Source organism: Ochotona princeps, chromosome 17 (assembly GCF_030435755.1).
Source record: "Ochotona princeps isolate mOchPri1 chromosome 17, mOchPri1.hap1, whole genome shotgun sequence".
NCBI lineage: Eukaryota > Metazoa > Chordata > Mammalia > Lagomorpha > Ochotonidae > Ochotona > Ochotona princeps.
In genome coordinates this window covers 12,208,843-12,233,561 of record NC_080848.1, presented here as the reverse complement: position 1 = coordinate 12,233,561, position 24,719 = coordinate 12,208,843, and positions in this window count along the sequence as shown.

Sequence of the window (24,719 nt, the reverse complement as noted above, 5' to 3'; positions counted from 1 at the left end):
GTAGGCGACATTGCCACATTTCATTTGCCCACTGTCAATGGGGTGCTGGCTATCACTGGCTGCACCCCATAACATTCCCCATTTCTCTTCTAACACCTGAGTCAAGTCATTGACTCAGTCACGTACAACAGTAGTCCCATAGTTACGAGCATGGTGGGTTCTGGTGAGGGCTCCTTTCCTGGTTCCCAGGCCTTCTTTCTTTCTTCTTTTTTTTTGTTGGCTTATTTATTTATTGGAAAGAGAGAGTGGGCCCACACATGCGTGCGTGCGTACACACACACACACATCTTCCATCTGCCGGCACACTCCCCAAATGGCTGCAAAGGCCAGAGCTGAGCCTGTCCATAACTAGGAGCCAGGTGTTTCTTCTAGGTCTCCCACATAAGCACAGGGGCCCAACCACCTGGGCCATCCTTTGGTGCTTTCATAGGTCGTTATCAGGGAACTGAATGGGAAGTAGAGTAGCCAGGACTTGAACCAGCACCCATATGGGATCCCAGCTTTACCCACTATACCACAGCACCTTCTTCCCATGGCAGACAGAAAGGAAGCTTTCTGATTCTTTTTCATTAGGACAATCAGTTCATCCTGAGGGCCCATTCTCTTCTAAACCTAATCACACCCATTCCCCTTTAAAAAGTTCCATCTCCAGACATCATCTCATTGGGAGTTAGGGCTCTACCATGAATTTCAACAGGACGCAAATCAGTCCCTAGCAAAAGACATGCTTTCCACCCCTACAAATTATAATTATGTAGATATTAGTTGCTTGCTCAGACAATTCTTTAAATTCTTGGTGCAGGATCTTTTTTTTTTTTTTTTTTTTTTGCATAGTGGATAAAACTGCTACCTGCTATGCCAGCATGCTATATGGGCACCAGTTCAAATCCCAACTGCTCCATTTCCTATCTGGATCCCTGATAAAGTGACTGGGAAGGCAGTAAAGGATTGTCCATGTGGCTGGGCTCCTGTAACTCAAGTGGGAGTCCCAGAAATCCTGGCTCCCAGCCTGACCCTGCGCTGGCTGTTGCAGGCATTTGGGAAGTGATCCAGTAGATGGAAGATCTCTCTTTGTTTCTCCCTCTGCATTTCAAAATAATAATAATAATAATTGTAATTTTTTAAAATCCTGGTACAAATACAAACTTCACATGAGTTCATAAAAAGCGTATCACAGATTCTGTGAGGTCTTTTTTTTTAAGTAGGTCCTATAGTATACAAAATAATTATCTAGTCAGTAACTGCTTTTCTTCTCTTTGGAGATACATTTCCCCTTAAACAATCTGATAAGGGATAAGAAGCAATCCTGAGTCCGTAGGTTTTCTGAGTCTGCCCCAGGGCCAGCAGGTGGGAAGAGAATGGGTGGGGTTAGCTGTTTTCACTATGAACAGGCAAGCTTAGTGTTTACAGAATTAGCTTTCAACGCTTACCTAGTAATGTTCAGTATAAATACAAAGATCTTCTAGAAGTAACTTGAATTCAAATCTTGTTTGTCTTTTCTTAAGAGGAGTAATTTTTTTAAATCATTTTTTCTGTTATTTAATGGGGGCAAATTGAGAAAGAAATAGCATGCTCCCATCTTCTGTTTCATTTTCCAACATCTGCAATAGCGAGGCCTGAGCCAGGTGGAATCCAGGTGCTGGGAGCTCAACTCACGTCTCCCATATGGCAGCAGAGACTGCAGCTCTTGGAGCTTCACCTGTTGCCTTCAGGGTGTGCATAAGCCTTGAACCTGGGGTGGAGCTGGGACTTGAACCCAGGCACTTAGGTACGGTTTCAGGCATCCCAAAGAGCATTTAAACTGCTAGGCTAAATGCCCTTTCCTAAAGGTGGGTAGCAATTACTGACACAAATTAATATGCTTATGCAGGGGCAGGTATTCCCTTTATTCCATATCGGAATGCCTGCTTCAGCCCCTGGCTACTCTTTTTCTGACCCAGCTTCCTGTTGATGCACCTTGGAAGGCAGCAGGTGATGGCTCAAGCACTTTGATCTGGCCACACATGAGAGGGACCAGAATGGAGTTCCAGGCTCTTGGCTTTTGCTGGGCCCAGCCCCCAGCTGTTGGAGGCATTTGGGGGCGTCTACCAGGAAATGGAAGATCTCTGTCTTCCTGCCTTTCAAATAAAATGAATGAATGAATGAATGAATGGGTGGATGGATGAATAATTTGAAAGATGCTCACCAACAGACCTAGAAAAATATTCAGGCTCTCAAAATTCTCCTTGCATTTTTTAACAGATTTATTTATTTTTACTTGAAAGGAGAAAGAGAGAGAGGGAGATCTTCCATCCACTGGATCACTCTGCAAACGTCGATAGAGCTGGGCTGGGTTGAAGCCAGCAGCTTCCTCCGGATCTCCTATATGGGTACAGGGCTTCAAGAACTTGGGCCATCCTCTGCTGTTTTTGCCAAGCCGTAAGCAGGGAGCCTGATATGAAGTGGAGCAGCTGGACTTAAACCAGCACCCCCATGGGATGCTGGTGCTGCAGGTGGAAGATTAGCTCACTGAACCACTCTACTGGCACTTGAAAATAGTATTTTCAAGAGGCTACTTCAAATTCGGCTCCTGTCCTAAGCTGTGGTCCTTGTGGGGGCCTGGTTACTGGTGGCTGAGCTCTCCTGAGAAGGTGAGCCCTCGGAGAAGGGAAGCCAGCATCATCGAGCACTGTTGAAGCCGCACCTTGGGAGGAAAGGGGGCATCAACCCTCTTCATAAGGATCCTTTGACAGGAAATGAAAGTGTTTTGGGAATGTGTGGCCAAACCTTGTGAACTAAGTGCAATAAAAAAGGTGCTTTGTGAAGGACATTGGAGTTGCCGTAACTGGACATGGTATAATCTTGTCTTGACATTTTCCTAGATGTTGGGAGATAAGAATGCTTACATTAAGGGGTAGTAACATTAGTTGGAATATAGCTTATTACAATAACCTTAGTGTATTTAATATACTGTATTCCTGCTTGTGAGGCTAAGAGTATGGGCTTGGGGATTCAGAAAGTTCCGAGTTTAACATTAAGTAGCTGTGAGACCTCACAATTTATTTTCTCAGCCTTCCTTGCTTCTCTTTCTTTTAATATGTTAAGTGGAGATAAAAGTGCCTCCCTCACTGAGTGGTCAGAGGGAATAAATAATAGGACCAACATTGTGGCACAGTAGGTTAAGCTGCCACTTGTAACTGGCATATCATATGAATGGTACCAGTTCAAGTTCCAGCTGCTATAGTTTACATCCAACTCCTTGCTTCTAAAACGTGCCTGGAAAAGCAGTAGACACTGACTGAGGGCTTGGGCCCCTGCCATCCACATTGGAAACACGGAGTTCTAGGCCCCTGGATTTGGCCTGGTCTAGCCCTGGCCATTGTGGCCATTTGGGAAGTGAGCCAGCAGATAGAAGATCTTTTTTTTCTCTCTCTCTTTCTCTCTTTCTCTTTCTCTCTCTCTTTGTATTGGGGAGAGGGTCTCTCATTCATAATATTCAAGTAAATATTTTAAAAAGGAACAAACATAAAAACCATTTGTCATAGTTTCTGTTACAGAGGAAGCGTCAGGTAAATGGTGATTACTATTATTAGCTTCAACAATTATAATTAACCACACTTGCAAAATGTAAGAAAAATTGCTTTACTTGCTTATCTGCAAAACCAGGGGACACCTTCTCCAGGAGAAGGAGGTCGATTTTTAGCACGCTTCTCAGTGTAGGTTTCCATTTTTCCCAGAATATTTTAAAAGGTTTTAAGTAGCATTTTTTATTTTTGGTTGCTAGCACTTTGTAATATCCTTCCGGCTCTTAAGAACTTGGTAGATTACTTGTGATTCATATAAAAGCTGTGACTTTTTCATGTCCATCTTTGTAGAAATCCCGAGGCTGTTTACCCATTGTTTTTCAGCAATGAGTTAAGCAAGAAACAGTACGTAAGGTTCCAGGGATGGAAGTCAAGTGCAGCAACAGAAATAACACATCTCAGAGCAAGGCACAAGAGCACAGAAACAACAGTGTGCTTTCCCAGCAGTACGGAAGTTGGCCCGGTGTGTTCTCCTGATCACTGTATTGGTATTACAGAGCAAGGACCAACAGTGCTGGGGGGTCCCCCGATGAGACAGCCCTGCCTAGTTCAGGCTCAGAATTACTCAGGGCCAGGAAAGCAGTGCTCCCCTCAGTGAGTATGAAATTCACCTGCAACTTGCAAGGGAGAAGCTGGAGGCGGAGCAGGAAGTGAAGAGCTGTGAATGTGGTAATATGAAAATGATGCTGGGGAGGCCTATTCCCCCAGGGAGGACTTCCCAGGCATCAGTCTAATGGAGACAGGAATACAGGACCAGGCAATGCGAAGGCTACGTCCTGCTTGGTGGCCTCTTGGCTCACTCACTGCAGAAATGTTCTGGTTGTAAGATGGTGGACACAAAAACACGGCAGCAACGTCAATCCTTGTCTCACACAAAAGAAGAATTTTCATGTGGACAAACTTCAGTTTTCAAAGCAAGATTTTATTTGAAGTGAAGAGAGAAGTGACTCCTGTCCTAAGGACGGGTGGAAGGTCCGAGAAGGAAAAACTGGGGTGCAAGGGGGTGCTTGTATCTTTTAATACCTCTTTTCAAAGGAGTTTCTCCAAAAACAAAGGAAATTTTCTGGTTTCCATAGTACCTGGCACCGAGACAAATCTCAGAAAGGTGTTACGGTAACTTCGTCAGTCCTTTCCTAATGACAAACTGAGCATTCAGACACCACCTCCTTGACAAAGGCCCAGAGATGGAATTAGGCAGGTGGCTTTAGGTGGTGAGTTGATATGTTAATTCTGCCCCTGTCTCTTGGGAGAAACGTGCTCTGGTAAGAGTAAGACCTGGAGTAGAAATACGATTTTTATATTTTAGAAAAAAATAACTCGGGGACCAGGAAAATCCTAGCTGTGAGGAGTGGTTCAAACATCAGTCATGGAGACTCAGCCCAGCCCATTTTGGACCCTGCGTCATTTCCTGCTTTCACTTCCCCACACCTCGCGAAATTCACGCCGTTGATTATCCACCAATCAGATGTAACCTGACGCCTTTCCTGGCTCAGATAATCTCAGTCCCCAGTCCCTGGGGTCAGCACACAGCCCACACAGTCCTCCCTTCTCCCTCCCCGTCTCCTCCCCTTCCCTTCTTACCTGGTTCTTCCCCGTCCTCCTCCATCTTGTCCCTTCCCCTGCCCTGGCAGCCCCCGTCCTGCCACCATGGCAGGAGCTGTGTCCCTTCCGGTTCTCTCCCCCTCCACCCCTGCTCCCCTTCCTACGCTGCTGAAATAAAGGACCTACTAAGCACCTTGCTGTGTCTGGGATTTTGGCTTGTGGTAAACTAATCGTGGACAGAGGACTTGGCTGCGAAAATTAGCTACGTGTAACAACGTGAGAACTTTAAGAACTGTAAGTGAGCTTAAAACCTAACATTAGCTGCCTACTATCCTGTCTGACTCCTCACATTCTGAGAGTTGACAGCTATGGAGGGGGTGGGGGAAAGTTTTGTATATATGAATAGTGATGGCTATCCAGGGCACTGGAGGCCAGGGACTGGGTCAGCTCCAGACCCGGTATGTCGCCCAGGCTTCAGCCCTGAACAGGAGGGGCCACTGGAGCCAGATACGTCACCGGCTGGCGGGATTCCAGCCCACCAATGCTACATCTGAACGGACATTCCTTATCTAATTAGGGCATAGACAGCCCCTTGCCAGCCCACGTATCTAGAGGAGTATAAAACTCCCCAACAGGTATCTCAGCCGCCCTTTTCGCTTCCTCTGTCCCTCCCGCACTGCGCAAAGGGAGCCCAGGAGCGGATTTTCCGATAAAGCTTCCATTACAACTATGGACAACTTGCTGATATAATTCCACCAGCGGGCAGGCGGCCGGCAGTCATCATCTAACAAACAATGTAAATAAAATGTTACTGATTGAATTCTAAAACAAGGGGGTGATTAGAAAACGATGCTTCGTCAGGGTGAAGCTTGCCAGGGTGAAGCTTGCCAGCTGCTGCAACTGGTATCACGGAACGGAACGTCGCGGGGTGGAATTGTGGTGTGTTGGTTCCAGGAGTGTCCCAGCAAATAGGCTTGCTAGGACACTGACAATCACAAAGCTTGGCGGACCTGGGACTGGATGTCACAGATGATACGCACATGCTTATCCATCCGCAAAGCCAGCACAGGGCTCCTAACAACCCCTTCTAATCCTTGGAAATACATCATTTTTAGTGTGATGTTATCTTAAAATGCGCAAAAATAAAACCAAAGACAAAATTCTAATATTTAAAATCTTATAAACTAAAGGCCATACTCTATTCTTATTTACCATTGGGACATGCTATGCCATGCCAATATAACCATAAACGCGAGGAAAGCAAGATCAAACCATGAGGCAGGCACTCTGTCACAAGGTGGTCACCCTGTTCTTAGCAAAAAATGTTTTGCCAACATAGCCCTTAGGCACAGGCTGCTAAGCACTTGAGGTAGATAGTGTAATCCAGGAACAGTTAAAGCCCATGCAAGTAGCCACTGTGGCTAGTGGTGATTGGATATACAGAATCTTAATTCATTAGGTTTTTAAGGATCCTGTTGGAAAGAGACAACCAGCCTTATAAGGATGTAGTGAGGTAGACAGCTAGTTCACACCCCACACCTCACCCCCCGCCACCTAGGTGTTCCCTCCTGCCCACCTGTGACTCTCTGAGGTTTTTGTCTTGGTGCCAGGTACTATGGAAACCAGAAAATTTCTTTTGTTTTTGGAGAAACTCCTTTGAAAAGAGGTATTAAAAGATACAAGCACCCCCTTGCACCCCAGTTTTTCCTTCTCGGACCTTCCACCCGTCCTTAGGACAGGAGTCACTTCTCTCTTCACTTCAAATAAAATCTTGCTTTGAAAACTGAAGTTTGTCCACATGAAAATTCTACTTTCACGTGGGACGAGAAACGAAGTTACTGCCATGTTTCCACGTTGACCATCCTACAACCAGAGCACTGACATTTTCTCTGTCTTAGGTCAAGTGACAACGATGGCATCTTTAGGAAATTGTCATTTTTAAAATCTACTATTTAAAAATCTGTAACTGACAAAGTCAGTGAGTTTGCTACACAAATATAGCTTTGATTTTGTTTTATCTGCCACCCAGACTTTTGCTTTTCAATTAGATAAAGAAACAAATAGCCAAGGTTGTTGTGCCAGATATGTCTAAGGTTTATTAAGAGCCTTTATTAACTAAGCTTGGTGATAACAGGGCCCACTAGAAATAGCAAATCACAAGTCCATATGACAATCCAGTTAATCATAACCCCAAGAGGAACAAATAGTCATTACTCTGAAGTCCATTCATTAAGCTGAAGACCTGTGTCCCAGCTTCCCCAACAATATAAGTTATCCTAAGAGACATGCAGTGAACAACCTGGACACACTTCCAAAGCTGCAGACATTCACCTTTCCCTGGCTTCTCTGCCCACATTCCATCACTGCTAGGCCTCACCTCTCCTGGAACTCCTGATAGTACACGAGTTAAAAATGCAAAGCATCTTGGCATTGCTATCCTCTCTGCCCTGCCCAAGCATTAAACAGAGGGTGAGGAATACAGACACACAGGGACCATGCTCACGGGAGAGTCTGCCCATGGGAAGCCAAAGAACAAGCACGTACTGGAGAGGCCAAGAGTTAGTGCTAGAGTGATGGAAACTGGAAGACCAAGAGAGTGAGCCCCTCCTTATCATGAGCCTTTAAAGGGGCTCATACCCCTTTAATACCACCGCCTCTCGGGTGATAGGTGAGAGTCACAGGTGGGCAGGAGGGAACACCTAGGTGGTGGTGGGGTGTGGCTTCCAAGCGTGACCCTGAACTAGCTGCCTACCTCACCACAAGGTGTGTTGGACCTCATTTTAATTGTCTCAGGTTTCAGTGGGACGTTATGCAGGCCTTGCTTGCCTCTTACCTCTGCCACTGCTCTCCCATGTCCCACGCTGTTCCCAGCCCCACCAGGTGTGTCTGGCTCGCATTCTGACTCCTGTCCAGGACCTGATTAAGCTTCCCCTCTCCTGGAGACCCTTTCCTGACCATCCCACTTGTAAACTTTGTGCCTTTGTTTTTTTTGTTGTTTTTTTTTTTTTTTTTTTTTTACCCAGGTACCAGCATAGCAATCATTGCTTCTCACTCATTTGTCACTGAATCATGTCCTTCCAAAATGACATGTTGAATTTTTAACTCCACACCTCAGATTGTGACCTTATTTGGAGTTGAGATCTGTGTGGATGTAATTAGTTAAGATGAGGTCATCCTGAAATAGGGCAGGTCCTTAATCCAGTATGACTAGTATCTTCAGGAGAAAAGACAGACACGTAGCACACAGCGAGAATGCCGTGTGATACAGGTGAGCTGCAACTCTCACCTAAGAATGAAAGGAACACAAAGACCAAAGCCAGTCAGCAGAAGCTAGCAAGAGGCAGCAAGGGAGCTCAGTGGCAGGTTTCTGGAGGGGCACAGCACTGCCCTGCCACTTCCTTGATTACCCAACTCCTGTCCCCCAGACCTTCAATGCAATGAAATCCCTGTTTTACATAAGAATTTATTAATATATTTCCTTAAGAGGCAGAGACAGAAAAAGCTCCATTGGTTCACATCCTGTATGCCTGCAATAGCTGATGTCAGGAGTCAGGAAATCCATCCAGGTCTCCCACATGGGTGGGAAAGACCCAAGTACTCCAACCGTCACCTGCTACTTCCCAGGCTGTGCATTCAGGAAGCTAGAACCAGAAACAGAGGTGGGACTCCAACCCAGCTACTCTGAAGTTAAACACGGGCAGCCTAACTGGCACATACCCCCTCACATTTGGTCTGTGCTATTCTGTTATTGCCACCTGGGTAGACTAATAGCTTTCTGGACCATAAGCTCACTGAGGCTGGAGGCGTTGCCTGATTTGTTTATGTGTTCTTGGCAATTGTGGCAATGTCTGAACCAGACAGAGGGACAACAAACCTCGCTGTGTCGATAAATACATGAACACGCTACCTATTTCTTGGCTTTACTCTGGCCTCAGGTTGAAGCTACTGAAAAATCACTTTAAGAAGATTCAGTGCTGCTACATATGGCTACACGACATGCTGCATGATTACAGAGCTGTGTGATATGGGGATCTTCAGCTATCTATCACTGTGTAAGTTAATCTACATAAAGAAAGTCAATGCCATGTGTAGGAAAAGCCACTGCCATTGTGAGGGTCTGCTCTGGCCCTACCAAATCACAGAAAACATGAATAATTATCCCCTGACCAGGGACTAGTGAGCTCTGGCCTCCTGGCCAAGTGCTGTCTGCTACTTACTCTTGTAAGTAAAGTTTTGTTGGAATACAGACATGTTTATTCATTTACATATTATCCATGGCAGCTTTTGTACTGCAGAGAGAGAGTTGAGGGATGGTGATCGATAATGTTTGCCCAGCCATGCACTGGAGACTAGAAACTGGTAGACATTGCCAGATGTTTTATAGTAAGTGGAAAAAATCCCACCTTGAAACTGAAACCATTCATTTTATCAAACTTCTGGAGATTCTCCACTACTAGGTAATTGCAGGCACACAAGAAAGAAAATTATGTATAGAAAATAAGTTAACTCTTCCTCAGAATGGAAGCTAGAAATAAAAAAGTGTGTGAGCTTCTGTGTGTATCCGAATAAAGGGGTGTGGGTGTAGTAAATTGCAAATATGGTCTATGCAACTTACAAAATTAGTGCTCTATACAGGAAAGTGTTGAACTGTGTCCAGCTCCTCAAATTGGAGAGAAGTAAAAACTGAAAAAATGGATAAACCTTTATAATGAAATCCAAGAGGAAAAAATGCTATTCAAATGTTCGTGCAGAAAGTGCTGCCAGCAGTTTTATTCCTTCTGGAATGTAATGTGGAAAGCCTTGGAACTTTCTGGGAGGCTTTTTATGCATCAAGTATTTGGTTGCCATGTGATCCCATCACCCAAGCCTCAACACATTGGGCCAAGGCTGGACACCTCATCCAAAGGTCAAAGGCCTGTGGGTTGACCAGGTACAAGGGTTCTGTCCAGTAGTGGAGGACACTGAACACATTCAATACATGTTTCTGCTGAGGAGTTGAAGTTAAAGATATGGCCAGCAAGTTTGCACATCCATTTAGCAAATGCAGACATTGAGAGTAGTTGTCACCACAATGATAAGGTAGTTGTTACCCAAGAGATGAGTACCAAGCCTGGACATGAAAATCACAGTGACCTGCGTGATGTTCCCGTTTCCAGAGATAGATTTGACTGCATCCCTGGAGCTGTGTCTGAAATCATGGCCCAGTTCGTGCCATTCTTGTGTTACTGTTCAAGGATGGGCTGAGCTCACAGTCAACCCAGTTTTCTTATTTTGTTGCTTCAACCAATCTCTTCCCATCCTCTGCTTTGCCTGCTGAAACAGTCCTTTATCTACAGTTAGTTGCCTTGCAAACTCTAACCCTCAAGCAATCCAGCCACCTACTTCTGTGCTCCTACACGTGGGTAGTTTAGGGGTGCAAGAAAACATATTACCCAGCCATTAGGTCATTAGTGTTGCAAACACACGGTTTCTGACATCAGCTGGGCCTGCTTATCTGTGGAAGTTCTTTAGGAGTGACTCTCTCCCACTCCTCACAGTTGATGTTGGAAAGCTTCAGGACTCACCAGGCTGCCATCTCCATGGCCCACTTTGCAGCCTTCCCGAGAGAAAATAGAAGGATTAGGTTTCAACTCTCAGACTCCCTCCAGTAATATGCACAAGCCTGTGTCCTTTTTTTTGTTTTCTTTGTTCCCAAAGAAGAGATTAAGCTTCTGTTCAAAGCAAATTCCTCTACTTGCACTCTGAATTCCAAGATCTATCCTTGATTCCAAACTTGTCCCTATGCAATTATTTCCTCTTATTCCCTTAGCTGCCATTTTTCTCCTTATGTGCAGTTTCTTTTCCTGAGCACTGGGTATGTTCATATCTTCCCTCTTTTGTGACCCTTCATAACCCATTGGTTAACGTGTTATTGAGCTCATTACATGGTGCCCCGCCTTAGTAGGTTTAAAGAATTCTGGTCAAATTGGAGAACTAAGGTGATATCAAAGAATCCTGTTCCTATTCCCAAGTCCAAACACACTGAAATGCTGCTGAGAATATAAGTGTTTTTTTTTTTTTCCTTAAATAAATAAGTAAGCTCAAATTGAGTAAAAGATGTCTTTAGGTCATAGAATGAAGGTAGTTGTGGAGGAATGATGAGAGGGAGCATCCTGGTAGCTGGGATGTTGGCATATGGAACAGGTTTTCATGGATGGGAGCTAGCGCTCTAGGAGAAACCTGAGGAGTGGCGTACAGAGTGCAAAACCTATGTTAGGGTGAAGACTTACACCCAGCCCCAAAGCACAATGGTCTGCAAAGTTTTCCCATGGCCCTTGGAGCTATTAGCAAACATGGCAATATGTTGACAGAGCATCCCTATCCATGAGTAGGGCATGAGACCTGAATTGATGTCCCATAGGGTTCTGTGAACTGGAGGTATCAACATGAGAATTTGTCCAAATCCAGTAATTCCCGTAGGGCTTCCTCATGGGCAAATACAAAATAGTCCTGTGGAAACATTTCTAGAATTGGGCATATGGAAGTATCCTCACTGAAGGTGAACTCGTATTGAAAATTTATAAACTAGCCAAGAAAACAAATAACTCTAGAGTCAGCAGATGCAGTTACTAAGAGGACCTGTTTTCCTAGAACCAGAAATGGTAGTCCAATCTGAAGAAGTTTTAAAATATTTAAAATGTAAAGGAAGAAGTATGAAAGATCATCAACAGTTCATGAGAAAATTTATCATGAAAAAAACCATATGTGAATTTTAAAAAATCTTTGTGGCAAAATTAAATTTTAATCCTATTTCTATGGATTCTTTTTAAAAAAAGATCTGCCTATTTGTTTAAAAGGTAGAGAGAAAGACAGATCATCAGCTCACTGGTTCACTTCACAGGTTGCCATAGTAGCCAGAACTAGACCAAGATGAAGTCAGGAGCCAAAATCTCCATCCAGGTCTCTCACCTGGGTATCATGGGCCCGAGTATTCAGGTCATCTTCTGCTACTTTCCCTGGAGTTTTAGCAGGCTGCTGAATGGCAAGCAGAGCCAGGACTCAAACCAGCATCCTAATATAGGATGCCAGCATCATACACAGTGGCTTGACTTGCTATACCACTATGTCAGCCCCCAGGAGCTTTTTGAAGTACTCTCACAGAATCCATTAGACAATAGAAGTACAGATAAAGAATAGACGGATTTGATTCTTTAAAAAATATGAAAAATGTAGTTTTTGAAAACTCAGACTCAAGGAGTTGGGTTAAACAGCACATGGTGAAAGAGAATTCGTAAATATCTAAGCCATGTGGGTCAGACAGAGATGGAGGGATAATGTGGAAAAGGTACTGAGAGGCCATGGTGCTTTTAACAGCATTTCAGAAGGAAGTGTGAGAACCCATCATTTTGACTTCAAATCTTGTCTGTTCTCTTCCTGGACTCATAGGATAATTGGGCTTCCTTATGAACTGCCTTTTAGGTGTGGTCATTTGACCTAGCTTAGCTAATGCAGTGTGAGTGGAAGTGACACATAGCTCTTTGGAGAAGATGAGCCCAGACTGCACAATGCATCATTCTTTTCACACTTCTCTCCCAAGGCATCCAGCCATATTTCAGGCTGTGGTTGTTCTAGCTGCTGGGGCAAGGACAACAGCAAGCAGAGATCACCTGTCAGCTCTCAGTGGACACGTAACCATAGAAGGACTAAACCTTGTTGTTTCAAGCTACAGAGATAATGAGACTATTTGGTAGCATGACGTAGGCATCTTGACTAATTTAGAGAAAATGGCCATCAGAGATGAGATATCATTCAAACAGTAAATGAATAAGAATTTTCCAGAATCAGAAGATATGATGAGTCTTTGAAATAAATGAGAACTAAGTAAAATAAAAACAATCACACAATCATACTCACAGCAATGCAACTGCTAAACACAAAAGCATGTTTTATTTAGCTCAATCCTGGTAACAATTCTATAACCTAATACTGGTATTTCCATTTCCCAGCGGAGAAGCCAAATCTCAGTATATGACTGCACAGCAAGTGAAGTAAGGGAATAGAATCCAAACCCAGACGTATGTTCCAAAGCCCATCCTTTTTCAATACTTGCTAGAAATATTCTCTCTGTACAACATGCCTGCAAAATAACTTATTTTTCTATGGTATGGGTAAGAAAGCTGAGGCTCATGAATGTCAGAGGACTGGTCAACTTCAGAAAGCCAACAAATGGCAGGTTTAGGTTTGAACTTGACACTCGCCCTCTAATCCTGGATACTGCTTCTTGTATCCCAGTATCGCTCTCCATAATGTCTCTGGAAGTTGGCTTCCTCGTTTTTATTGTCAAATTTTTCTGCATTTACTTTTTAACCATAATAGCTGCCTCCCTGAATCCACCGAGCATTCTCCAGTCTCAACAGCTTTGCGTTTCCCCATTGCTTCTGCCTAACAGGATCTTTCCTCAGACAGCACCATGCCCTTTAATTCATCCTGGTTCAGTTCAAATTCTTCCCAGAGGTCTTCCCTGACCACCTTCTTCCCTCGGTCATCCCTTCCCTGGCTTTATTTGCTTTGTAGTAGTCTATGTAGTTATCTTGCATTGGCAAATCCACATATGCCTCTGTTTACTATCTTTCCAGCTCTCCAGGGAAATCTCCAGGGGAGTGGATTCTTCCGTATTTTGTTCTGTTCCCTCCTATGTTCAGTAAGTATTTGTTGAGTGAATGAATGAGTAGATGAACCTTAGAGTGTCTCCAGGTCACTGTACTGAGCCTAAAAGAATGGCAGGAAGCAAGTATCCTGAGAACGCACAAGGTGTTGGGGGTGGGTAGAGGGGCAGCTGGAAAACACTTCCTCTCAATGCCGAGCTGGTTGTGAGGTGTGAAGGGCCAAATGCGAGGCTTTAGCTATACTCCTGCCTTTGAATTCAAAGAACATCAAAGGGTCCCCACCACTTTAAATGGACCCACACAGGGTGCTTTGAAAAAGTTGCCCATTCACCTCTGACCACGTGGGTTGATCCCTTACTTTGGTATTCTGGACCAGAAGTACTTTGTCCTGTGAAAGGCCCATCCTCCAAGGGGTAACTCACCACAGGTGTGCCTGTTTTTTCTCCTAGACTACCCTTTCAGGAGGCAACAGCGTCATGAAATAGATACTAATATTGTATCCCCCCCAATACTTTATTTCATAGATGAGAAAACCTGAGCTCAATCAGAGACAGACATTTAACAAGATCACACAGCTGGGCTAGGATAGATGGTGTAATGGGTTGAATTAAGTCTCCCCAACAAAGACAGGGTAAAGCCCTAACCCTCTGGGACCTCAGAATATAACCCCACTTGGGAACAGGAGAGTTGCAGATGTAATTAGTTAAGCTGCGGCCATGCTAGAGTGGGTCCCTAATCCAAAGTGACCGGTGTCCTTGCTACCTAGGGTGGTGCCTGCATGACCTAGTGAAGCTTCTAATCCACCTGACATTGGAACAGGATGCACCTAGGACCAGCTAGAGGCAATGTGAGCAACCTTCAGAAGACCTTAAATTTTATTAAAATCTAATTTCCACGCCAAATGATACTTCCACCAGTGCCTTGACAGGCTGACAATTGCCATGACAACCACCAGAAGAGTCCATGAAAGAACAACAACAAAAAAGGAGACTCCTCTAAGAATTACGAACACTCCTTTCCCAGAAAAAAATGAATATTCTTCCCACTTACTAGCATATTCCTCCCCCTCTCTCCTGTTGCCCTTTATCTGTGACTCCTGAGAACCCAGCATGTTGAGAAGTTGATTTGTGCACAAGGTTCTTGATTTCCAGTTTCTGATGACTAGATAAGAGTTCATACTGTTCAGATACAAATGCTTTGATTTCATTACTGAATTTGGGAGACCAAGCAGACAAAGAATCTGATTTGGGGGGTTTCTTTTTCTTTTTCTTTTTTTTTAAGGTTTATTTATTTTTATTGGAAAGTCAGAAACACAGAGAGGAGGAGAGACAGAGAGGAAGCTCTTCCATCCGATGATTTCACTCCCCAAGTGACCGCAACGGCCGGTGCTGCGCCGATCCAAAGCCAGGAGCCAGAAACTTCTTTCTGGGTCTCCCACGTGGGTGCAGGGTCCCAAGGCTTTGGGCCATCCTCGATTGCTTTCCCAGGCCACAAGCAGGGAGCTGGATGGGAAGTGGAGCTGCCGGGATTAGAACCTGCACCTATATGGGATCCCGGCGCGTTCAAGGCAAGGACTTTAGCTACTAGGCCTCTGTGCCGGGCCCGGAGAGGGGGTGGTTTCTAACCATATGATGGGAATCCCGAAGAAGGCAAGTAGCTTTGGTATAAAGGAACATCATGTGAAGGTACAGAGACACAAGGAGAACAGTGTCACAGTGGAGTGATATGTGTAGAAGCCACCAACGGCCAAAGATTGTGAGCAAACCACCAGAAGCTAGGAAAAGGCAAGAAAGGATTCACTCACTGGTTGCAGAGGGTATGATGTTGAACACCTAGCCTCCAGAATTATGAAAGAAGGGGTCACGATTGTGCTAAGCCCTCAGTTTGTTTTGCTGTGTTATGGCAGATATAAAGGCAACCAACACATCCATTGTTCCTCTCTGCCACACTACCTTAGCTATCTATAGCAGGGTTGGCATGGTTGGTGTGAGCAGAGAAAGAATGTGTGTGTAAAGAGTCTGGAGACTGGATCTGAAATCCTAAAACAGAACCAGAAAGTAACCATTTAGTTCACATTCTGATGTCCATGAATGTGAAGAAGCGAGGCCTTCATCGACTGAGTGAAGTTAGTTTGCCAAGAATAGAATTTCAGGGACTGTGAGTTCTCTGAGGTGCCTCCCCTACAAGTGTTTGTTATTGGCTATCTTCCAACTTCCAGATTCAGGGTGAGGCCTCTGGACCTCCCCCTCTGCTGTTTGTTCCCCTCCCTCCCCTCCCCTCCCCTCCCACCCCAATCACTGTTTACCCCGTCTTTAACTGTATCCCCTGTTTTGCTTTAAATCTGGCAATGGCATTTCTTTACCCCCATTGGAAAAAATCTGAGTAATTCCTGCTCCACCACTTCAGTCCACACGAACTCCTTTGAATAACGTGATAACATTCTCCCATGCTGCTGCTAAGGCAGGGCGTTGGGGGCAGGGGAGGCAGAGAGAAGAGCTTTGTATAGCAAGGAGAGGAATCTAGAAGGTGAAAAGAAACAAGAGATCAGCTTTGGAGGTGGACATTGGAGAGCCACCTGCCTGTCCCTTGGGGATGAGCGCTCCACAGCCTTCCCACCCTTGGGCAATAAGTGCTTCCCCAATGCTTCCTTGCCTTCTGCTCTAAATCTCAGCTATTCTGATTTTTAGAAGTGAAAAAAATATTTTGATGTAAGCCATATGGCCTCTTTCTCCTCACACTGGAGCTGCAGAAAACTCACAGGGGCAGGTGTGGAAAGCAGTGGCAGCAGTGGGTAGCGGGAGGTTCATAGGGCCTGTGTGTCTATAGCTTGTGTGGTTCTGTAGCTATGGCAACCGTGTGCAATGCCACTTGTACAGCATCATAACATGGCCCTGAAGTTGCCCCTGGCTCCTCCACTATCCCTCTTCAGTGCGCTGTCTGCGCCGCTGTTTCCTAGCTACCAGGGCCTGGTACGCGTTTGTTTGGTTTTTTTTCAAAGTCGTGCTAAAGTATCATTTCTGTCATCTGATAGAAAAATTGGATGGTAAAACCGAAAGCCTGTTTCTTACAGATAACTGTTAATTCCTCGCAACTGTCAATATTTAAACATACTGAGATAGAAAGATTTTGGGAGCTGTGATCTGGACCAGATGACCACTTGGACTTTTTCAACTTCTTATGGTCAGTTCGGGGCTCCATTGGAGCTAATGATATGGTCAAATGATTGCCCACCAAGTGAAAATCTTCCATTTTTTTTGCCTGCTGTAACAATTTCCTGGCTACACGGCAGTAAAATTTACAGCAATATATGCAACTATGAAACTTGTGCATAGGTAATTTATGCATATGTACCCCATAAAATAAAGCTGCATTATATCAATGCTGAGAATTATAGGCACAAATGGTTCCTTTATTTATTGTTAAGAACAATCCCCGAATCCTCAGAAATATTTCTCCTCTAATTAAATTTAAATGTTTTTTAAAATTCCTGTGCATTGGTAATTTACTATGGTCATATTTTAGTTTCCTTGTTTTCATCATTAATTGTGACATCATAAATAGCTAAGATTTACAGCTCTCAACCTTCCCAGGCCCAGATAGAAGCACAGTGTCAACACCCATAAGTTACAAGCAGTCTCCCAGAAGGACTGTCACCCTGCACACACTTATAATTGAGTTATCTTGGGAGAGGATTCTGGGACGATGACAGCATCAGCAGCATAGCTTTGCATTTTCCCCTTGAGTTCTTACAGAAAAACAGAGAGAACAACTGCATAGCCAGCAAAAAAGAAAAAATAAATAAATAAAAATTAAAAAACATCCCAAGTACGACATTTAGCACAAAGCTAAATGACTCTGTTTTCTGTTGCTGCCACTGAATGTCATAGCCCCTGGGAAATTTTGAAGATCAGATTTGTCTGGGTCCTGGTGCTGGCGTCTAAGAAGTCCAGGCAGGTGGGTTGTGGCGTGGCCCTCGCACCACACGGTGACAGCTCAGGTGTGCTTGTCCAGGTCTTGCTTTGTTTCCTTACAAGGTCACTAATGCCATCATGACCCCCTCCACCCCCATGACCTCATTTAATCCTAATTGCTTCCCAAATATCATTAGTGTGGGACTTTGAGGATTAAGTTTCCAACACAGGAATTTCGTGGACACTCCCAAACCATAGCACTGGGTGACCAGGGACTCTCAAACTCCACGATAGGACCTGCGTACTATCTGCCTTTCTGGGAAAGAGATAAAAGGAAGCTATAGCTGATGGCCCTGAGAACAGGAAGACCTCAATATATCCAATGGACATTCAATGGAAAAAGGGAAGGTCAATCCAAGAACTGCACAGAACCTGGCAGAAGTGCTGGCCAATATTAATGCAAGGCCTGTGGGAGAAAGGTCTGAAGAGACTGGAGCAGCCCAGCTCCTGGGAACTCTCAAAACTCACCCAGCATTCTCTCCTGTAAATAAAGCCTCACATGAAAGGAATATTGCTTGGAGCACAATGCAAATTGGACAAGATATGGATAAAAGATGAGGAAAAGAAAAACTTAGATGACCACAGTGGAGTGACATGATGGCACAGCACTGCTTGAGACACCTGCATCCCACAAGTCCCTGACCCAGTGCCAGCTACTCTTTCCAGTGCGGCTTGCTGCCGATGTATACCCTGAGAGACAGCAGCCTGGCCCTCCCTTACTGTTGTGGGTAAGCCAATGGATTCTCTCTCATCTGCTCTGTGTTTTTCAGGCATTAAGAAAATCATACAGGCTCTATGAGATAACAGAAATAAGAGTAAGAGTAACAAAGACCTCCCCCAAACACAAATAACATAAATCGCCAGTGAGGAAAACAAAAGTAAGAAAACACAACAAAATTAAACCACATTCAAGAAAAGCTTCTGGGAAAAAAAATCCAAAATGAAAAACTAATAATGTACATCAAATCTTCTGACTCATTTTTAGTAAAGTTATTGAATTTTAAAGAAAAAGAACAAAATCCTTGGGCCTCTCAAAAATAAAGAATATATGTAAATATATATAATAAATACATGCAAATATATAATAAATATATGTAAATATATAATAAAGAATATATCTAATAAAAATTAGATTATCCAGATTTGCACTTTTTTTAATTTTCAGGAGAAAATGAAGTAATACCTTTAAGGGAAGGAAGTATGAGTCAGGTATATAGGCACACACAAACTGTATCAACATGCAAAAGCTCAAGACATACTGTTCCCATAAGGACTTCTTCTTGAAGAATCTGCTAAAGATTATGACAACCAAAATGACTACAGAGACAACAATGTAAGGGCCAGCGGTGAGCATTAAATGCAGTTAATCTTACAGCTCAGGCTGAATGATCGCTAGGCACATGGCACAGGGTTTAAGCGGCAACTTGGGATACCTACATCCTGTGAGTGCCTGGGTTCAAGTCCCAGCTATGGTTCTCATTCTAGCTTCCTGCAGCAAGTAGTGGACCAAATAACTGGGACCCTGCCACCGACATAGGAGAATTGTGTGAGTGCCTGGTTCACGGCTTCAGCCTAGCCCAGCTTTGGCAGCTGCAGACATTTAGGGAAGAGAACCAATAAGGGGGAGATCTCTTTGTGCTGTCTGTCTGCCTCCGGAAAATTAAAGAAATTATTATTTTTTAAAAAATAAATGAAGGCAAAAAGGGAGAGAGTAGTGTGTACAACAGCTATTGTGACAATGTAGCTATAACACAATTCTAAAAAACAGATTAGAGCATAGCAAAGAGTTTTGAATGTTTCTATTACTCATATTGGTGGCAGTGTTAATATCACTGATAGCACAACTATTGTCATTCTGAAATTGTGTGTGTGAGATATTCCCATTCTTGTCCCCGTCTCCTTCATACTTGGCTTCTGTAGAAAAAAGTGTGGAAGAACAGAGATACAAATAGAATAGAGATTGAGAGAAAACTTTCTAGTCTTGAATGTGAATTGAAAGTTTCAATATTAACTTATGAGGTATTTTGTCTTTAACTATATTCATGTATTTGTGCTTGCTTGGTTTTTTTTTTTTTCCTTTTCTTTTTTCATTTTATTTAAAACCCAGAGAAACTGAGAGACAGTTACAGAGAGAAGCTTTCTCTCTGCTGGTTTACTCCGCAGATACCCACAGGAGCCCGGATCTCAGCCCAATAGCCCACACGGGTTTCCGGGACCCGAGTATCTGTGCCACCATCTGCTGCCTCCCGGGACGCACATGAGAAGGAAAGTGGGTGAAGGCCTGGGGCAGGAGATGCGGGAGTCCCAACCTGAGATTTAATCATGTGCTACACATTTTGTGTGTTTGTGTTTCCAAGTGCACACGTGAGGCTATTTCCCTTTCTGTCCACTGACAACAAAGCCCAATCCAGAAAAACGTGATCTGGAAACACCATTTCCAATGGAAAAAAAAAAAAAACAAAAACAAAAAAACAGGGCATCTTGAGACAATGGTTGACTCTATCTCTGGGACAGAAACTGTTCACAGAGCCTACTGTCAAACTAGATAGCAAGGAAGCTATCAAAGACGACGACCCAGATGGTGTCAAATGTACAATGAGGCCAAGTAGCAGCTCACGTGGGCCAAAGATGGGGTAATCTGAATTTCAAGAAATAAGAATAATTTCAATAAATTAAGAGCTAACAAATTTGGTGACATCTATGACTTCAGAATTATATTTCCAAGAAGAGAAAAGCTTACCTTCAGAGGATAATAGAAATTAAATAATTATTTTGAAATCTGATGAAGGTAAAGAGTCTCACATTTATCATGGTTTCCCATATCAAATGTCTGGCTAGAGAATCAAATAATAGATGAGAAGTACCTTTTTTATAATCATTTTTTACAGTGCACATTCAGGCTCAGCGGGTTTTACTCACATTCCTTATCAGAGTGCCAGTTTCCGTTCTAGATGTTCTACTTTGGGTCGAGCTCCTTGTTGGTGGTGTCCTGGGAGGCAGCAGATAATGGCTCAGGCGATCGGGCCCTTGCCACCCAAATGGGAGACTCATTCGGAGTTCTAGGTTCCTGGCTTCAGCCTTGCTTAGTCCTGGCTCTTGTGGGCATTTGGGGGGATAAAACAGTGGATGGAAGATCTATCCCTCATTCTTTTTCTCTGTTTTTCAAGGAATTGAAAATAAACTTATTTTTAAAATAAAAATATTACTTTCTTCAGTTAAAAGTGAAAAATAGGCTATCCAATTTTTGCAACTCTAATGAATTAAGATATAAATATTAAGCATCAACAGCTGCTAATATCATGGAAAGATAAATAACCAGACATTATGTGCTTTTTGTTGTCTTTCTAGGCATCAGTCCCTTGGCAGAATCCCCAAAAGAAAGATACCAAACACTATGTAACTCCTATAATTTTGCCAGACACTTGGAAATGGACAGAACTTGAATCTGATCCCAGTCTTTGAGCCCAGCGGTCAAGGTTCAGAAAATACAGAGAATGCAGCACCATGTTAACCCTCACCAACGATGTGAAATAAGCAAAATTTAGACCTTAAAAAACTTTTCTGTTTAAAGAATTCAATAAATGATAAGGAAAAGAGAAACAAAAGAAAATCTATACTTACAGAGGCTTTAAAACCACACAACAATTTTTAAAGGACAATACTATAGTGTCTAGGTATGCACTTAAATTTTTTTTTTAATTGGGAAGGCAGATATACAGAGAAGAGAGACAGAGAGGAAGATCTTGCATCCAATGGTTCACTTTCCAAGCAGCCGCAACAGCTAGAGCTGAGCCAATCTGAAGCCAGGAGCCAGGAGCTTCTTCTGCATCTCCTACACGGGTGCCGGGTCCCAAGCTTTGGGCCATTCTCTACTGCTTTCCCAGGCCACAAGCAGGGAGCTGGATGGGAAGCTGGGTCACCGGGATTAGAGACCCATATGGGATCCCGGTGCGTTCAAGGCAAGGACTTTAGCCGTTAGGCTATCGCACTGGGCCATAGGTATGCACTTTTAAGACATAACAATTATGTAAGACATAACAATTATGCAAGTGCAATAAGAGGATTCCTACAAAAACAAAGCCAATGGTTATTTATGGGAAAGGGAGGGACTTTGTGTGTCAAACTGGACACACAGAAGGAAAATCTAAGGTGGCAGACAAAGTTCTATTTTCCTTCTTAAGAAAGAAAACACTAAAATTTTTGTTTACTTTCATTTTGAAAGACAGAAAGACAGAGAGATGCTCCACCATCTGGTTTATTTCCCAAATGCCCACAATAAACAGAGCTGGGACAAGTTGAAGTCAGAACCAAGAACTCAATCCAAGTCTCTCCTACGGGTAACAGGGACTCAAGTTCTGGAACCATCATCTTCCGCCTCTCAGACTGCAGGCAGTTGGCTCAGAAGTGTAGTAGCTGGGACTCGAACCAGGCACTGTATGGGCATCCCGGATAAGTGAAGATGAGCCACCGTGTACACAATGGTCCCCCAAGGTTCTGTGCCTTGATGTTAGCGAGATATTTACCTTAAAAGAATTTACCCATTTTATGTTGTTTACTATACCTTTGTTTTCTTTAACTTAGATTTTTTTTGAAAAGCTAAGAGCCAGTTTCTATTTTAATTTACATTTCCAAAATTTATAAACAAGAAACATTTTAGATTTATATTTCTGAGTTTTACAAGTAGTTGTGCAATCATCACTAAAATCAAGACACAGAACCATGGCCACCCCCTAAGACATTCCCTGGTGCTTTCTTGTAGCCAACTGTTCTCATCCCAATCTTGGCAACCAGTATGCATGTCATTTTCTTATTCTACACGTCAGCATTGCCAGAACGTCCTATCAATTGAATCATACAGTTATAGCTATTTGGTTTTTTCACTTAGTATATGCTTTGAGATTTAACCACATGTTCCTTTTTATGGCTAAGTAGTATTCTCTGTATGGATGCCTCTCAGTGTGTTTATCCATTTACCAGAAGAATGTTTTGATTGCTTGCAGTTCTTAGCAATTTTACATAAACCTGCTATACATATTGATGTACAGGTTTTTGTGTAAAAATAAGATTTTCTTTCTCTTGGATAAATACAAGAAGTGAAATTGCTGGCTCACAGCCTAAGTATATGCTTAATCGTATAAGAAAAAGCCTGGCATGATGGCTCAGTGGCTAAATCCTTACCTTTGTAAGCACCAGGATCCCATATGGGTGCCAGTTCATGTCCCAGCTGCTCCACTTTCCATCCCTGTTTGTGGCCCGGGAAAGCAGCAGACAATAGCCCAAAGCCTTGGGACCCTGCACCCATGTCGGAGACCCAGAAGAAGCTCTGGCTCCTGATTCCTAGCTTCAGATTGGCTCAGCTCTGGCCATTGCGGCATTTGGGGAATGAACCAGTGGATGGACAATCTTTGTCTCTCCTTTTCAACTTTCCAATAAAAATAAATTAAAGAAAATGTTATATCAAAATTTGAAGTAGCTGTGCCATTTGGCAGTGTATAAAGGATTCACTTAGTTAGGTGAGTGTTGGTGTATCAGTTATGAAGCCTCTCATATTCCATGTTCGATGCTGGGATTTGGGTCCTGGATTTGCTTTCTGTTCCAATTTCCTGCTAATGTTGGCCCTGGGAGGCAGCAGTAATTGACTCAGGTAAGTTGGGTCCTTGCCATCCACAAGGATGATGTTGATTGAGTGATTGGTCCCTGCTACCCATATGGGAGACGCAGGTTGAGTTCCTGGCCCCTGACTTGAAGCTGGCTCAACCCCAGCTGTTGTGGGCATCGGGGAAATGAACAGACAGATGGAAATCTGTCTCTGCCATTCAAAATAAGCAAAATGAAATAACTAGCAACAAAAGAATTTGTTGCAAACTGTAGAATGGGAAAAAGAAATGTTATAATTTAAAGAATCTAAAAAATTGGCTTATTAATATGGGGTCCAACACAAGAGATTGGTGAACCAGAAGATAAACCAGTGGAAAATGTTCAGCCTGAAGCACATTGAAAAGAACATGGAATAGGGCCCAATGCAGTACCCTAGTGGCTGAAGTCCTCACTTTGCATGTGCCAGGATTCCATATAGGGATTAGTTCATGTTCTAGCTGTCCACTTCCTATTTAGCTCCCTGCTTGTGGCCTGGGAAAGCACTCAAGGATGGCCCAAAGCCTTGGGACCCTACACTTACGTGGAAGACATAGAAGAAGTTTGTGGCTCTTGGCTTTGATTGGTTTAGCTTCAGCCGTTGGGAAGATATTTCTCTCTATATCCCCTTCTCTCTGTATATCTGCCTTTCCAATAAAAAGAAATAAACTTTCAAAAAAGAAAACCCTTAGAAAAAAGAAGTAGAACATGGAATATAGGGGTAAGTGTGAGAAATCTAAATGTACAGGAGCCTTAACCCTAGGGTCACTAGCCAAGAATTTCTCTGAAGTAGCTGAAAACATTACACTGCAAGTTCAAGAAATTATCTGAATCCAAAGCAGGATAAATACAAAGAAACCATACCCAGTTAAAACACTGACAACTACATGCAAATGTGCACATTTTCAAATGAGCTAGAATAGGGACCCGCATTTGGTCCCCTGACTGAAGAGGCCCTTGTCACAACAGAGTGCCCAAGTCTGATACTCAGCTGCACTTCTGACGCCAGTCTCCCTACCAGTACAGACCCTGGCAGGTGGCTGTGACAGCTCAAGTGATTGGGTCCCAACACCCAGAGGAGATTGAGTTTACTTCCTGACTCCTAACTACTGCCTTAACCAGGCTGCCTTGGGCACTTGGGAAATGGGTCAGTGGATGGGAGTTCTTTCTCTCCTCCACCTCCCATCCATCTCTTACAAAAACAAATATACACATATATAGCATCGTAGCAATAGGATATATACATATATGTATATAATATATATATAAGCCAAATAAAAAAGGAACACTACCTTCAAATGAGCAATAGTAAGATTGACAGCTACCTTCCCAACAGAGATGACAGAAATCAGAAGGCCACAGAG